The sequence below is a fragment of the Bubalus bubalis genome, chromosome 22 (genome assembly GCF_019923935.1).
Source record: "Bubalus bubalis isolate 160015118507 breed Murrah chromosome 22, NDDB_SH_1, whole genome shotgun sequence".
Lineage (NCBI taxonomy): Eukaryota > Metazoa > Chordata > Mammalia > Artiodactyla > Bovidae > Bubalus > Bubalus bubalis.
Genome location: NC_059178.1, coordinates 39704804 through 39720103, shown reverse-complemented (window position 1 = coordinate 39720103; position 15300 = coordinate 39704804). Strand labels below are relative to the sequence as shown.

At 42.0% G+C, this 15300-nt stretch overlaps 1 protein-coding gene and 1 long non-coding RNA gene across 34 annotated transcripts in view; one reads left to right on the top strand and one right to left on the bottom strand.

The window, feature by feature from the left end:
- The window catches only part of DTNA (dystrobrevin alpha), a 454458-nt gene that overhangs the window by 220549 nt on the left and 218609 nt on the right, over nucleotides 1-15300 (bottom strand). The window contains exon 3 of one of the 30 annotated variants that reach the window (XM_044934685.2): nucleotides 11092-11170. The exons of the other annotated variants lie outside the window; for them this stretch is intronic. The gene's annotated coding sequence lies outside the window, so the exon portion shown is untranslated. The remainder of the gene's footprint in view (nucleotides 1-11091; nucleotides 11171-15300) is intronic. 30 annotated transcript variants of the gene reach the window in all.
- Nucleotides 9833-14290, top strand: LOC123331229. 4 transcript variants are annotated; one of them, XR_006547769.2, is made up of 4 exons: nucleotides 9833-9971; nucleotides 11103-11213; nucleotides 12197-12333; nucleotides 14153-14290. It is a non-coding gene; the product is annotated as an uncharacterized LOC123331229 (long non-coding RNA). The 4 variants fall into 4 exon arrangements; XR_006547768.2 differs by lacking the exon at nucleotides 9833-9971 and adding an exon at nucleotides 9988-10125; XR_006547770.2 differs by lacking the exon at nucleotides 9833-9971 and adding an exon at nucleotides 10196-10331.

Below are 15300 nucleotides of genomic sequence, written 5' to 3'. Positions count from 1 at the left end.
CTCTTTGACCCTTAAGATGTTTTCAAAACATGTACTCTTCCTTTGAATTGTACTAATCTTGCTATAAATAATAAGGATGCCTTTGTGTTTTTCTACTGTTGACACATCACAGAAAATGCCTCCTTTTTTAAATAGCACTGTGAAATGAATGGCTACATTTTCTGCAGATAACTCATTTGTAAAACTGGAATCATTTTGCCATGCTCACTTAGGAAAGCTTATCCCCAAATTTCTGTTTGTGTGCTTTTCATCTCTCTCTAAAATTCATAATTATATAATTATATTCTGGATTTTTCCTTAATGAAAAACATCCTTGTTTTTTTTTTTTTAAACATCCTTGGTTTTTAAACTTAATAATAAAAAGTTACACTTGTCCATTTCCTCACTACAAAGTAATATCACACGTTCAAAGTAGAGAAATTGAAAAGTGCAATTTATGAAATAATCTTAAACACTTATAATTCAGGTATCTGAAGTAACAAATACCAATATTTTGATGTATTTCTTTAATTTACATGGTAAATATCTCAGATAATGTTGAAAATTGCTTTCTATTGCTTAATGAAAGAAACGTACAATAAACATACAATCATATTACCAACTCTTTGAAAATATTTTTTGATAGTTGCATAAAATTCTGCTATTTGGATGTATCAGAATTGATTTAGCCATGCCTTATTGTCAAGTATATTTTTAGTCTTTTCCAGGTTTCTTATAAGCAATATACCTTTGCATATAAACTTTGATCACATCTTGGGTTATTTCCTTAGAATGGATTCCTTAGAATGGAAGGGAGATTATTGGTTTAAGTTAGAAAGTCTAAGGATCCAATTTTAGAATTGACAGGATCCATACGTATAACTTGGAGAAGGAAATGGCAATCCACTCCAGTATTCTTGCCTGGAAAATCCCATGGACAGAGGAGCCTGGCGGGCTACAGTCCATGGGGTTGCAAGAGTTGGACATGAATTAGCGACTAAACCACCACCACCACCACCATCATACATATAATTTAGTATAATACTTCCTTTTATAGAAGAGAAAACTGAGCCTCAGTGAGGTGCCAGGGCTGGCTCAGAGTCTTACTGTGAGTTCTGGTGCTAGAACAGAAATTTGGGTTCTTTCTGATCTGCTTTGCTTTCTGTAATTTCACCACGTGTGCATGTATGCATGCGTGCTCAGTTGCTTCAGTTGGTCTGACTCATTGTGACCCCATGGACCATAGCCTGCCAGGCTTCTCTGTCCATGGGATTTTCCCAGCAGGGATACTGGAGTGGGTTGCCATTTCCTCCTCCAGGGGATCTTCCCAACCCAGGGATTGAACCCTCGTCTCCTGTGTCTCCTGCATAGCAGACGGAGTCTGCAATACCCTCCTAGGTATTACCTGTGAAACTCCATGAATGTGTTCTGAGCCCAAGTCAGGAACGGGAGTTACTTGGTGGTGGGTGATGCTAGTTTTTGTCAGGATCAAGCCACATGGCAGTATCTCTAAAGCCACTTTCCACTGAACGCTAAACAGAGTGGATACTGAGAAGAAGCAAACAGTCTCCCAGATCCAAATCTGTCCTGAGAAAAACAAACTGGAAAAGGATTCCAAGAGAGTTGAGAGGACTCATAAAATCAGTGAGTTCAAATTGATATAAAATGTAGAAGTGCTCTTTGATGGGGCCCAAGTTCTTTTATGATCTTGTATTTTTGTCAGGGGAGCAGAAGACCTGAGTGACTGTGTGAATGGTAGATTGTCAGGAAGCTCGTAAGGGAAGGGGAAGAAATATGTGTCTGGTCACCCTCCTTGACAATCCCATATCCTGCAAATTCAGGTGTGTTTGCCCAGCCATGATGGGGTCTCCATCTGACAGGATATATTATATCTCAGCTACAGGGAAATGGAAAGACATTTCCGAAAATCAAGTCTATTTGTGAAGTCAAGGAAACAGGCAAATTTCTGAGACCTCATCCTTAAAAGAATCCATTTTCTTAGTCTGAAGACAGAGTACACAGAAATTATGGGTTCTCAGTCTCCTCCATGTGACTTGTTCTAAGATCAGATGACTTATTCTAATTTAATAAATATTATAAGTGCCTTCTAAAAGCACACACTGTACTATTTGTAGGCAAAGAAATATAAACAACCTATACCCTAGACGGAGAGATAAAAACATGGATAAAGAAAATATAGCTGTAGATATATAATATATGAGAAAAATATAATTAACTGACTTGAAAGTAGACAGGTAATTTAATTAGGTTAGTTTAAACAGAACATTTAGGGGCAAAAAGGACCGATTCAGGGTGTCCTAGGCTTGGAAAGCATTTGCTGTTATGATAGTAGGTGTGTTTCTCCAGATTATTCTACTTTGTGTTCCAGACTTGGAATACATCAGCAGAGCAGACATTCTACAACACAGAAACAGCCTCACAGACTTAGAGAACACATTTATGGTTGTCATGGGGGAAAGAGGGGGGGAAGAGATAGGGAGTTTGGGATCGACATATACACGCTGCTATATTTAAAAGAGATAGCCACCAAAGACCTACTGCATAGCACAAACAACTCTGCTCAATGTTATGTGACAGCCTGGGTAGGAGGGGAGCTTAGGGGAGAAGGGACACATGTATATGTATGGCTGGAGCTTCCCAGGTGGCACTACTGGTAAAGAACCTGCCTGCCACTGCACGAGACGCGGGGGACGTGAGTTTGATCCCTGGGTCAGGAAGATCCACTGGAAGAGGGTATGGAAACCCACTCCAGTATTCTTGCCTGGAGAATCCCATGGACAGAGGAGTCTGGCGGGCTACAGTGCAATAGGGTTGCACAGAGCTGGACACGACTAAAGTGATTTAGCATGCACACACGCATATGTATGGCTGAATCCCTTTACTGTCCACCTGAAATTATCACAGCATTGTTAGTAGGTTATACTCCAATATAAAATAAAAGGTTAGAAAATAAAGGTGTGTAGAGGGATGCCTGATGCGTATTTTCAGTGACTGAGATTAGATGCAGGAGTGATAAAAGCTATTGAGTTTCTCTCTCCCTTTGTCAGGTGTCCCTGGGAAAGGACAAGTAATTAAGTGACAATGGCAAGGTGAAGAGGGAGGGTGGACTGGAAGTGTCTCTCAAGTAGCGTGTGTCTATATATCACAGGTAAAGAGATGGAGAAACCAAGAGGCAAATGGAATGTCCAGTACCTGTGACATTGAGGAAAAGTTAATTATTGATGACAACCACAATGATAGTGAAAGGGATGAGAAAATGAAGCAAGTTGTGGAGGGGAATAGGGCATTAAGGCAAAACTATAGAGAATAAATTATTTCAGGAAAACATAGAAACAGCTGGAAAAGGATATAAAGGTGATTTGGGGGGAAAGATAAAAAGAGAAGCAAATGTGATTCAAGGGAACATAGTGAAATTACTTAGGGAGTGAGAGAAAAAGGATATGAGAGAAACACCATTATTGAGAAAATTGAAATAATTGAGATGAGTAGCAAACTAATATTTGAAATTTCATTCTATATTTAGTCTTAGTCGTCCAATTGAACCTGACTCTTTGCGACCCCATGGACTGTAGCCCGCCAGGCTCATGGGATTCTCCAGCCAAGAATACAGGAGTGGGTAGCCATTCCCTTCTCCAGAGGCTCTTCCCAACCCAGAGATAGAACCAGGGTCTCCTGCATTGCAGGGAGATTTTGTACCATCTGAGCTACAGGGAAGTCCCATTCTATATACAGACTCGAATGAACTCTATGAATGGAATGATGGAAAAGGTTCATTGGCTTGTTAAACACATTTTGTATAAATTGACCCATAACATAAAGATAGCAGGTGCTTTGGGCCCTTCTGGGTGGCTGTGGTGGCGAATGCCGCATTGGCAGGGGCCATCCATCTGACAGTTCAGAGGTGTATGCATGTGATACCCAGGGGGTCACTGGAGCCCATCTGGGAGGGGTTATCCTCAGCCCACACCCCACACTGGTCAGTTCATCAGGTCACTGCATTCCCTTTACAGCCTCAGAGTGACACGTGAAATGGAGAAACTGGAGAAACCATTCATTATACGAAGGCGAACAATGCACAGGAAGGGAAGTGGCATAAAAGCCTGCGAGGGAGGCACTTATGCGTTTGAAACGATATCTGCGTGTAAATAATGGTGAGCAGGTGTTCTCCCTTTATTACTGAAGGCAACACAGTCTGCCTTTGCCAGGTGAGACTTTAGGAAGGACCTCCTGATTTAATATCAAAATTATGGCATATAAGTAACACGAAGCAGAAGGGCACTAGCATCCTACACCGTTCGTCAGAGAGGAAAGTGTTTTGGGAGGATACTAGTCACTAGTATTTGTTATACATGTAAAGACCTTTGACATCGCACTGAAGACACAATGATGTGTTTATAGGCTTCTAAACACACACATCATGCAGAGAGAAACCCGAATTTACATATTAGCTCCTTTGGATATTATTGCTACAAGTGTGACAGTATAGGAGGGTTCAGCTTGCCCATGCACAATGTCATGGGCAATAATATCCAAAGCATTAAACACAAACACATTTGCTTTATCTATTTCAGGCTTTATGTTATCTTTGGTAAACACTGTAGAACAATTTAAAAAATAAAAGTAAGCAAAAACATTTACTAATCACTTACAGTCACACCAACCACAATTAATGTTTTTAGATTTCCCTGTTTGTGTCTCTCTCTATGTAAATACACAGCTTGATTTTTAAAAATTTACTTTACTGAAGTATAGTTGATTTACAATGTTGTATTCATTTCTGAGTACAGCAAAGTGATTCAGTTATACAATGGACAGTCTGATTTTTTAAAATGGACTGTTACTTTTTAAACTATATAGCCATATTCCACATACAGACTTGATGACTTTTTCTGGGCCTGTTGGTTATACATGGGCTTCTTTGGTCGCTCAGACAGTAAAGAATCTGCTTGCAGTGTAGGAGACCCGGGTTCAATCCCTGGGTCAATAAGATCCTCTGGAGAGGGGAATGGCAACTCACTCCAGTATTCTTGCCTGGAGAATCCCATGAACAGAGGAGCCTAGCAGGCTACCATCCCTGGGGTTGCAAAGAGTCGGACATAACTGAGCAACTAAGTATTTGGTTACATATTGCCTGGCCTAGAAGATAATGGTAAAGATAAGAGAAACTAAGTCACTCAAAAATTCTGTGTTCATTATAGGTGGTAGAACTAGAAAATGATGTGTTATTTCTGGAATGGGGAAGGGTTTGAAGACTAAATCCAGAAAGAAAAAGTGTTGGAGTTCTGGGCTCCGGGAACAAGGTCGAGGTCAAAGGAAACTCCTACCTGAAGGGGACGCAGGTTCTAATATATGGTGATGACCCAGGAGGATGGAGGCAAGATAGGACCTCTTTTGATGGATGTGACTATGGTCTAAGGTATAATTGTGCTGATAATTCACTCTAATATCTGGCTTATCTCCCTGTTATCATCAGGACTTCAGGAAAGCTCTGAGAATGGTTCTCAGTTTCACAGTGAGTCCCACGGGGATTAAGACCACAGCCAAGCTTGGAACGGGGTAAGAGGAAAGAATGGCCTCTCTGCAGTGATCTGGGGTTACCTCAGACCTCTCTGAGAAAAGAACATTTGAGACAAAGCCCGTGGAGAATGAGGAGGAGGCCTTTCTGGCAAAGAGAAGAGCAAGATGAGGTCCCCAAGGCAGTCAGAACCTGATGTGTTCCACAAATACAGTGAGACCAGTGTGGCTGGAGCTCTCCACAGAAGGGGCAGAAGGTCAGGGCATGAAAAGGTTGGTAAGGGACTGGGGCTTTGTGGGACATATTAGGGGCTTCCATAATTTATCCTCAGTGCAGTGGGAAGCTTTGGGAGGACTCAAAACATGAGAGTAAAGTAATACAATTTTAATTTTTAAAAGAAACCCTGGCTTTGGTGTGGAGAAGGGATAGGAGAGGGGCAAGAGTGGATGAGGTGAATGCAGTCTGGGGGCTGACTGGTGACTCTGGACTAAAACGCAGACAGTGGAGACACTGAGACTTGGACACATTGGAAATATGTTCTGGAGGCAGAACTGATAGGAGCCTTTCATAGATTGAATGTGGGAGGACGAGTGAGAATAGGGTGTAGAGGAGAACTCCCCACATTCTAAAATAAAAGGAGGATGGATGAGCAACAAAAACTTATTATATAGCACATGGAACTCTGCTTAGTGTTACGTGCCAGCCTGGATGGGAGGGGGTTTGGGGAGAATGGATTCATGTATATGTATGGCTGAGTCCCTGCACTGTTCGCCTGAAACTATCACAACATTGTTAATCGGCTATACCCCCCAAAAATGTTTTTAATGTTTAAAATAAAATAGAAGGAGGTGCCATTCACTAAGATGCAGGAGCATGTGGAGAGCAAGCAGAGTGGGGCAAGGCATGTGTGCAGGAAAGTGTTGAATTTGAGGTGCCTCTGAGACTGTAAAGCAGTGATGTCAGGAATGTTGTGTCTATATATACCTGGAGCTCTGAAGAAAAGGAATGGATGGAAATGTACAGGTGGCAGTTGTAGGTACAAAGCAATGTTTTAAAAGCTCTGGTGAAAGGAGATCATACCTGGAGAAGTAGCCCAAGCTTCCTCCCCTAGACAGAGGGGTCAGGGAGGTAGAGGGAAACCTGTGAGTAGCTTTCAATGGAGGCTAAAACAGGGGAGTTTTCCAGGAAAGAAGCAGTGGTCTTTGAATTGAAAGCTTCCTAGAGGTTCAGATGATAATGGAAGAAGCATTCATTAGCTTTGGAATATGAAGATAAGAATGATCTTAATAAGACCCTTTTCATGGGAAGGTGAGGATGAGGAAGTGAAGTCAGACGCTCCAAACAATTTTTTTTGGGAGAAAGTTAGATTTGTTGGGGAGCAGAAGTAGGGTAGCAATGGAAACAAACACAGTCAACAGAGTATTTCAAATATAGGAGATTGCAGAAAATATTTACAGGCTGAGGAGAGTGGCCCCCTAAAGTCAGAGACTGATGGTAAGGGACAGAAAATGACTGATTTAATGTACTCAGTCCTGAAGATAGTAAAAGGGGATGAGGTTCAGAGGACACGTGGAGAGAAACGTCCACATGATGTGAGGGAAGAAGGAACTGAAGGTGCAGGTGGAGGGATGCTCGCAAGTTTGGGAAGAGAAAGAGGAAGTTTCAACCTAATAGCTTCTATTTTCTTGCTTCTAAGAAGCAAGTTTGCTGGCTACCAATGAAGAATAAAGAAAAGGTTTGATGCAAGTGAAGAAAAATGAACTAGTCCTTTTGGAGGGTAGGAGAGTAAACTGTCTGTAAAAGTACTAGGATAGTCAGGGATGGCCGCAAGCACATGTGAAGCGGTGATCGTGAGTCTAGAACAACACCAGCATGGTCAGTTGTGTGATTTGCAACAAAGCTCAACAAGCAAGGGAAAGCCTGGATCAGCCAGGGGAGTGGGCTCATCCATGGCCCTGCTTTGTCTAGTGGATATGATGGGAGATAAGACTGTGCAATGGTGTTGAAAGTACACCCGAGAGCAACTGGTACAAGGGCTGGACCATGGAATCTGGGCAAGAAAGTAGAGAAGTAAAGACACCAGGAGACTTTTTGTTGGGATGAAAGAACTAGGGAGGGGACATGGGAAAACCTATGGCTGATTCATGTTGATGTTTGGTAGATACCAATGCAATACTCTAAAGCAATTACTCAATTAAAAATTAATTTAGTTAAAAGAATTACTTAAAAGAAAAAAAAAAGAACTAGGACCAAAAGACCCTGCAATGAACACAGAGAAATGCAAATGTGGAGATCAGAGAAAAAGAGCTAAAAGGGTGGGGTGTGGAGTTTGGAGAGCTGGATGCCTTACTTTCTGATTGTGGAAGGGGCTCAGTTTCCGAGTAACTAGCTCCAGTGGTCATCTAAGAAGTGGCTGCCTGAGGTCAAACGGAGGGATTTTTCCTGGCTATAAATAAATAAGAAGTTTAGTAGGAATACTGATGTGACCTAAGCAGAGCCAATCAAAGTCATGTGAGAAACAGCGTCCAGTTTTTTCTCTGTGACTATGGCTGGGCAGATTACATATGCTGGGAGGTGCCAGTGGCTTTCTTCATCACTGGTTGGGTAGAGCCTCCTTAACTATTAATCCAACACCGGAGGAAAACAGCTGAAAAAAGGGGAAAGAGACAAGGTGCTGAGCATAATCTTTGAATCTACCCTTTCTGAAGTCTGACCCCCCGTGTGTCAAGCTAGCCTGAAGAGATTCTTTTGTCCCTTGCAACTACAAGGCATAAACTAATACGGATGGATCTGTTTCACAAAATCTATGAAAAGGTAACAGATTTGTTGTTTACCTACCTATAGCCATTCTTCTATTTTTCTTTGTGGGCAGGATAGTTGTCCGTGGCTACTCTGTAGGTCTCAAAGAATGTCTAAGTCCATCACTGCTATTGCAACCCCCTGGCCAGGGATGCCAGTAAAATATGAAGGTAAATCTGCTGAGGGTGGGGAGGAGTGTATAGGCACATGTGTGCATAGTCAGTAGCTAATCTGTGTCTGACTCTTTGTGACCCCAAGGACTTCAGCCTGGCAGGCTCCTTCTTCCATGGCATTTTCTAGGCAAGAACACTGGAGTGGGTTGCTGCCATTTCCTCTTCAGGCATCTTCCTGACCCAGGGATCGAACCCACATCTTCAGCGTCTCCTGCATTGGCAGGCGGATTCTTTACCCCTGAGCTACCTTGGAAGCCATGTATAGGCATACCTCATTCTATTGTATCTTTTATAAATTGCTCAATTTGTGGCAACCTTGCATCAAGCAAGTCTAGAAATGCCATTGTTTTCCCAACAGCATTTGCTCACTTTGTGTCTCTGTATCACATTTTGGTAATTCCTGCAATACTTCTAACTTTTTCATTATCATTATGTTTGCTATGGGTGATGTGTGATGTGATCTTGGACCTTAATACTATGACTTGCTGAAGGCTCAGAGGATGGCTGGTATTGTTTAGAAATGGAGAAGTGATACTTTTAAGTTAAGGTTTGTACATGGGTTTTAAAGGTATCATGCTATTACACACTTAGACTACAGTACGTAGAAACATAACTTTTATTATGTACTGGGAAACCAAAAATTTCACATGACTCACTTTATTGGGCTATTTGCTTTACAGTGGTGGTCTGAACTGAACCCACAATATCCCTGAGGTATGACCCTCAGTAGTGAACTGAGTAGTGTGATGAGTGATTTCATGTGTCAACTTGACTAGGCTGTGAAGTGCTCAGCTTTTTTCACTCAACATTATTCTTGCAGAAGAGTGATTCCAGATGAGTTTAACTCTTGAGTTGGTAGATTTAGTGAAGCAGATTGCCCTTCTCACTGTGGGTGAGTCTCATGCAACCTGTTGAGGCCTAAATAGAAGGCAAGAGGATCTTCTCTCTCTTGTTGATGGTCTTCAAGCTGAGACACAAAACTTATTCCATTGTCTCTCCTGGTTCTCAGGCATTTGGACTATAGATTAGAGGACTTAGCCTCCATAATTGTGTCAGCCAATTCCTTATAATAAATCTCTTTTATATCTTGTTGGTTCAGAACTCTGACTTATAAAAGTAATGTCCCTCAAAATATCACATTTCCCCAGAAACAGAATGTGACCTTATTTGGAAATAGAATCTTCTCAGATGTAATGAGTTGAAGACTAAGATGAGGTCCTACTGGAGTGGGCGGGCCCTACATCCTACAACCGGTATCCTCTTAAACAGAGGAAAAGGATGGAGAGAGAGCCACACACATGAAGAAGGCCATTTAAAGACGGAGGTAGACATTGCAGTCCCACGGCTACAAGCCAAGGAATGCCAATGATTGCAGGAGCCACCAGAAGTTAGGAAGAGGCCCAGCAGGATTCTTCCCTAGAGACCCGAGGGAGCCTGGCTCTGCCAGCACCTTGGCATCAGACTTCTCTCCTCCAGAGCTACGAGTGAATAAGTTTCTGTTGTCTTCAGCTAGCTAGTTGGCAGTCACTTGTTAGAACAGCCCTAGGAAACTAAAAAAGGGAGTTTCTGGGAAAGGTCTCTTCACCCAAAAAAGAGACTCAGAGGGAGAAGTGAAAAACTTGGTGGGTGAGGAAAACGGTAAGCGATGCTGTGTGGATGGGACACAGGCTGAGTGATCGGTGAGTCAAGGCCCAAGAACTGGAAGAGGGCCGGACTCAGCCAGCTGTCCCTAGAAGGGATGCCAGGTGGGGTGAAGGAGCAGGTGGACGGAACTATGAGTCAGGTCACGTTCTTTTCACATGCTGTAGATGATGGGGTCATTTTTACGCTGAGTGTTGGCTCAAGTAAGTTGTTTGCTTCCTGACTAGCAATTATTGACATTTCCCGGGGAGGGAGGTTTGGGGCGGGGAGGAGGGGGGTGCGGGGAGCGGGCGGTAGGTGCTGCCCGACCCTGGCCGTTAACGGCTGCCCTTCCTCTTCCAGTAGCTCAGACTCACTGAGGGGGAGGCCAGGGAGCTTCGACAACAGATGACAGCCAGCCTGTCGTCTCCTTTAGAATGACATGCTTGCTTCCTCAGACGCTATTTCATACCCTCTGATCTATGGCGCACATTTGGCCTTTGCTATATGCCAAGTTCTGCCCGGGATCCCATCTTCCCCTCCAAAGTTATCTTCCAAAGATACTTTGAAAAATGAAATTTCTCCAGAGCCTTTTGTCTCTCCCCTTTTAACAACATCATCTCCTCTTTTCCAGTTCACATCCCTAGTACCCGATCGATTCACTCTAGACTCTGGGGATGGACAGACAGCCATGATCAGCCTGCCCAGATGACACACGTGTGTTATAACAGAGACCCTGTAGACACACAGTTTCAAGGAGCACAAAGGCAGCAGCTGCTGCTGCTGCTAAGTCGCTTCAGTCGTGTCCGACTCTTAGCGACCCCATGGACTGCAGCCTACCAGGCTCCTCTGCCCATGGGATTTTCTAGGCAAGAGTACTAGAGTGGGGTGCCATTGCCTTCTCCAAAAGGCAGCTGAGGTAGGTCTTTTTGAACAGGGGAGCACAGTGTCCTGAGAGCATCAGGTCTTTGGAGTCTCACTTACTTTGAATTTAGGGTCCACTCCTTGCTGACTGCATGGCCTTGAGCAAGATACTCAACCTTCTGAGGCTCAGTTTCACCATCTAAAAATGAGGAAGATACTAATACCTAGCAAACAGAATAGTGGTGAGTATTAAATAGGTAACATATGAAAAGTACCTCATGTGAAGCCCGGTACACAGTTCAAAGTGGCTCTTAATATTTAGAGTGGGATTTGTCAGTCTTGACACTATTAACATTTGGGGGTAGATAAGTTCTTTCCTTTAGGAGACTGTTTTAAGCATTGTAGGATGTTTAGCTACACCCTGGATTCTACTCACTAGGTGCTAATAGCCGTCCACACCCCCACGCCCCTGGCTGAGAACCCCTGCTACAGCGTCAGGTGGGCAGGTCTTTGTACGCCTCTTAAAGAAACAGAGGTAGAAAATTTTCTAACTTGTCTACATTTAAGACAGAGTCCACACAAATGGCTTTGTTATTACTAGTATTTTTTCCTGGTGGTTTAGATACTAAGTCTTGTCTGACTCCTTGCGACCCCATGGACTATATAACCGTCAGGTTTCTCTGTCCGTGGGATTCTCCAGGCAAGAACACTGGAGTGGGTAGCCATTTCCTTCTCCAGGGGATCTTCCTGACCCAGGGATCCAACCCAGGTCTCCTGCCTTGCAGGCAGATTCTTCCTATTTAAGTAAAAAAGAGATCATCCTTCTTTCCAAGCACTGAAGTACGTATCTTTCCTGGTACACTTCAAATTTCCCTCTTGATGGACACAGGGAGGTGAAATAATGACAGAACATGAGAGTGGGATCTGACAGCAGAATCACTTTCCAGTGCTGGCACTTCTTTGATGGTTTATTTTTCCCCTTAAAAATTCATGTTAATTTTGCTTTCAATGCAATTGTATAGTCATCACTGTCTTCATAGAAATGCATTGCCCCCTTTCCCTTTCACTGAGTAAAATAACAGGGGACAGTGTTTTATCCTAGGATTTTGGGTCCCCAGGCATACAATCAAGCTGCCCAGTTAGAACAGAATGCTGTTATGTGGATGCCCTTCGAGTTCTTGGTGGTGTTTCCTTCAAAATGTATCTGGCATATTTTATTTTATAGGTTAATTTCACCAACCAGTTAAAAGTCCTCTTACATGACCTGTGTTTCCTTTGCTTCTACGTTGCTTTTTAAAACAACGGCCTTTCAAAAGGGGGAGAAATGTTTCAGAATCCTTAACAATTCAGCTTGAACAAAAGGTAATGCTATCAAAGAATGAAATAAATGCTGAAATAACTCCCCCCACGACTGATCAAACACGATCATAAGTATTTGGGAAAAAGCTGCATGGCAGTATGAGTCCTAGTAGACATTTAATTCTTATACTCTGTAAAACTACATCAAAGATCCAGTCTCTTTTCCTCTATGGTCAGCCTCTGAACCCCTGTCAGACCACAGAGAGGAACCTTATGTTAAATGTTAATTCTCATTTACAAGATTTAAGGAGCTACTTCTGAGAAAGCTATTGTTCCATCAGCCCAGTGGAAATGCCTGTACAGAATTAAGGTGTGGATCACCCAACTGAAACTGATGTCAATGGTTCAGTTATTCATTCATGCTCTTCAGACTTTTGGACACACCTCCACTGGTTTCCAGGCAACCGCAGCTCAGGGCAGTTAGTATTCATGCTTCATGAATTCTACATGTAAGTAAGAAAGGGATTTTCATATTTTAATGAGCAGGCATTCATGAGCTGAGCTGGACGATTACCTTTGTTATTAGGTAAGACAAAACATGGGGAGAGCCTTTACCATCTTTCAGAAAGTCGGTCAATACTCTTTTCCTGAAAAGCCTTTTTGCTTACAGGGGACAGCACTGCACAACACAGCCTTGAGCAGGACGATATGGAAAATCTCAGAGAAGTCCTTTTCATTGGAAGGAGAAATTCCTGTTAAGAACTCAGTTTTATGGGGAAGGAGGAGGGAGGAGGGTTCAGGATGGGGAACACATGTATACCTGTGGCGGATTCATTATGATATTTGGCAAAACTAATACAATTATGTAAAGTTTAAAAATAAAATAAAATTAAAAAAAAAAAAAAAGAACTCAGTTTAGGACTGGGATTTATAAACCCTGCTTCTCAGGCCCTTTCACTCCTTGTACTGTAGGAAGGGAGATGCCAGGAGCAAACAAGACCGTTTCTACATTGGGTTATTTAATCATTGTGCCCAATATCTACAACTGCTTCATGTGCTGTGCTTAGTTGCTCAGTTGTGTCCAACTCTTTGCGACCCCACTGACTGTATCCCACCAGGCTCCATTGTCTATGGGGATTCTCCAGGCAAGGGAATACTGGAGAGGGTTGCCATGCCGTCCTCCAGGGGATCTTCCCAACCCAGGGATCAAACCCAGGTCTCCCGTATTGTAGGTGGATTTTTTACCAACTGAGCCACCTGGGAAACCTGCAAATGCTTCATGCCAAGAGACAATTCAAAGTGCTGGGGAATGTGGCAGGGATTGAGGTGGTGGCATGCTTGGCATTACTCAAGGTGGCACTGTTGGCTGTGTAGGAGGCATATGAGTTGGGGGAGGGGGCCAAACTAGGGAGTCTACTGAACTGAGATCGTAAGAGGCTCATTTGCTATGGATAAACAGTGAGGATGAAGTCTTATCTGCAAACAGCATATGATATCACTTATATGTGGAATCTAAAATATGGCACAAATGATCCTATTATAAAACAGAAACAGACTCACAGATGTAGAGAAAGACTTGTGGGTGCCAAGAGGGAAGGCCGGTGGGGGAGGGACGGACTGGGAATCTGTGGTTAGTAGATGCAAGCTATCACATATACAATGGATAAACAACAAGGTCCTACAGTATAGTGCAGGGAACAATACTCAGGATCCTGGGGTAAATCATAAAGGGAAAGAATATAAAAAAGAATGGATATATGTGTGCAATTGAGTCACTTTGCTGAACAGCAGAAATTAACACATTGTAAAAAATATACTTTGATATAAAGAAAAAGAACATAGTCTAAAATGGATAGTGATAAGATTTTTTTTCTCTCTCCAGATGTTCCTTTTGTGGATACTACTACCCTGGGAAGAAATTCAATGTCAGGAGGGAAACCATGGGAGACTAGGAGCTGTTGTTATATATTAGGAAGGAATGATATAATAAAAACATGTTCTTAGAAAAAGACAGCCACGTTACTTATCTATGCATGTAGAATTGGAAGATTATGGCAAGTGTTTGTACATAAACAGTAAAATTTCTAGCTCACAGTTACAGAATTGTTAGGAATTGACAGAATAAAGAACTACCTTATTCATCTGCTTTGATGATGAATTTCAGGTTCACAGTTTCAGATTTTGCTAAAATAAACTCTGTACAGATTTAAAAGTCAGGTTTTGAAAGTTATAAAAAATCAATTGATGGTTAAAATACAAGCTAAAATAATAAACAACCACTCATATACTCACATTAAAGTACATTATTATTAACTTTCATAAACATCGTAACCCTTAGATTTTGATAGGAAAATACTGTTTCATCCATTCTTGTGATGATCACAATTCCTCAAACCATACTTATGTAAAGATAATAGCATTCTGCAATCTTCTGGGGAAACAGAGAAGAAATAAACCAAGAAAAGATCACCCAACAGGGAGGGACATAATCTGGGAAAGCGAACAGAATTATTATTTTTTCTAAGGTATTTATCTTACTCAAAGATCGACACAGCATATATGCTCATATTTTTACCAACTTCTTTTTCACTTCCGAAATGTTGTTATCCATACAACAGTGGTAAACCAAAGGCACAGGCATGTATTCTGTTGTTTTCATATATAAAGTATTTATGATTGCACTGTTTTACAGTATGTGCTAAGCTACTTCAGTCGTGTCCAACTCTTTGCAACACATAAGAGGTGTGTAATATGTACTTAAAAACAAATGAATGATCATTATAGGTATAAAAGGGGCACAAGAATCATTAGGATTTTTCACAAAAGAAAAGAATACGTCTCTGGATACTGATTTTTGCATTTAAAATGAAGTCAGAAGGTTGCTTTTCTTAAAAAAAAATTGAGTATAGCTGGTTTACAATGTTGTATTAGTTTCAGGTATACAGCAAAGTGATTTAGCTACGTATACATGTATCCGAATACATATACAACCATGCAGTGTCAGTTGAATCCAACTCTTTCTGACCCAGT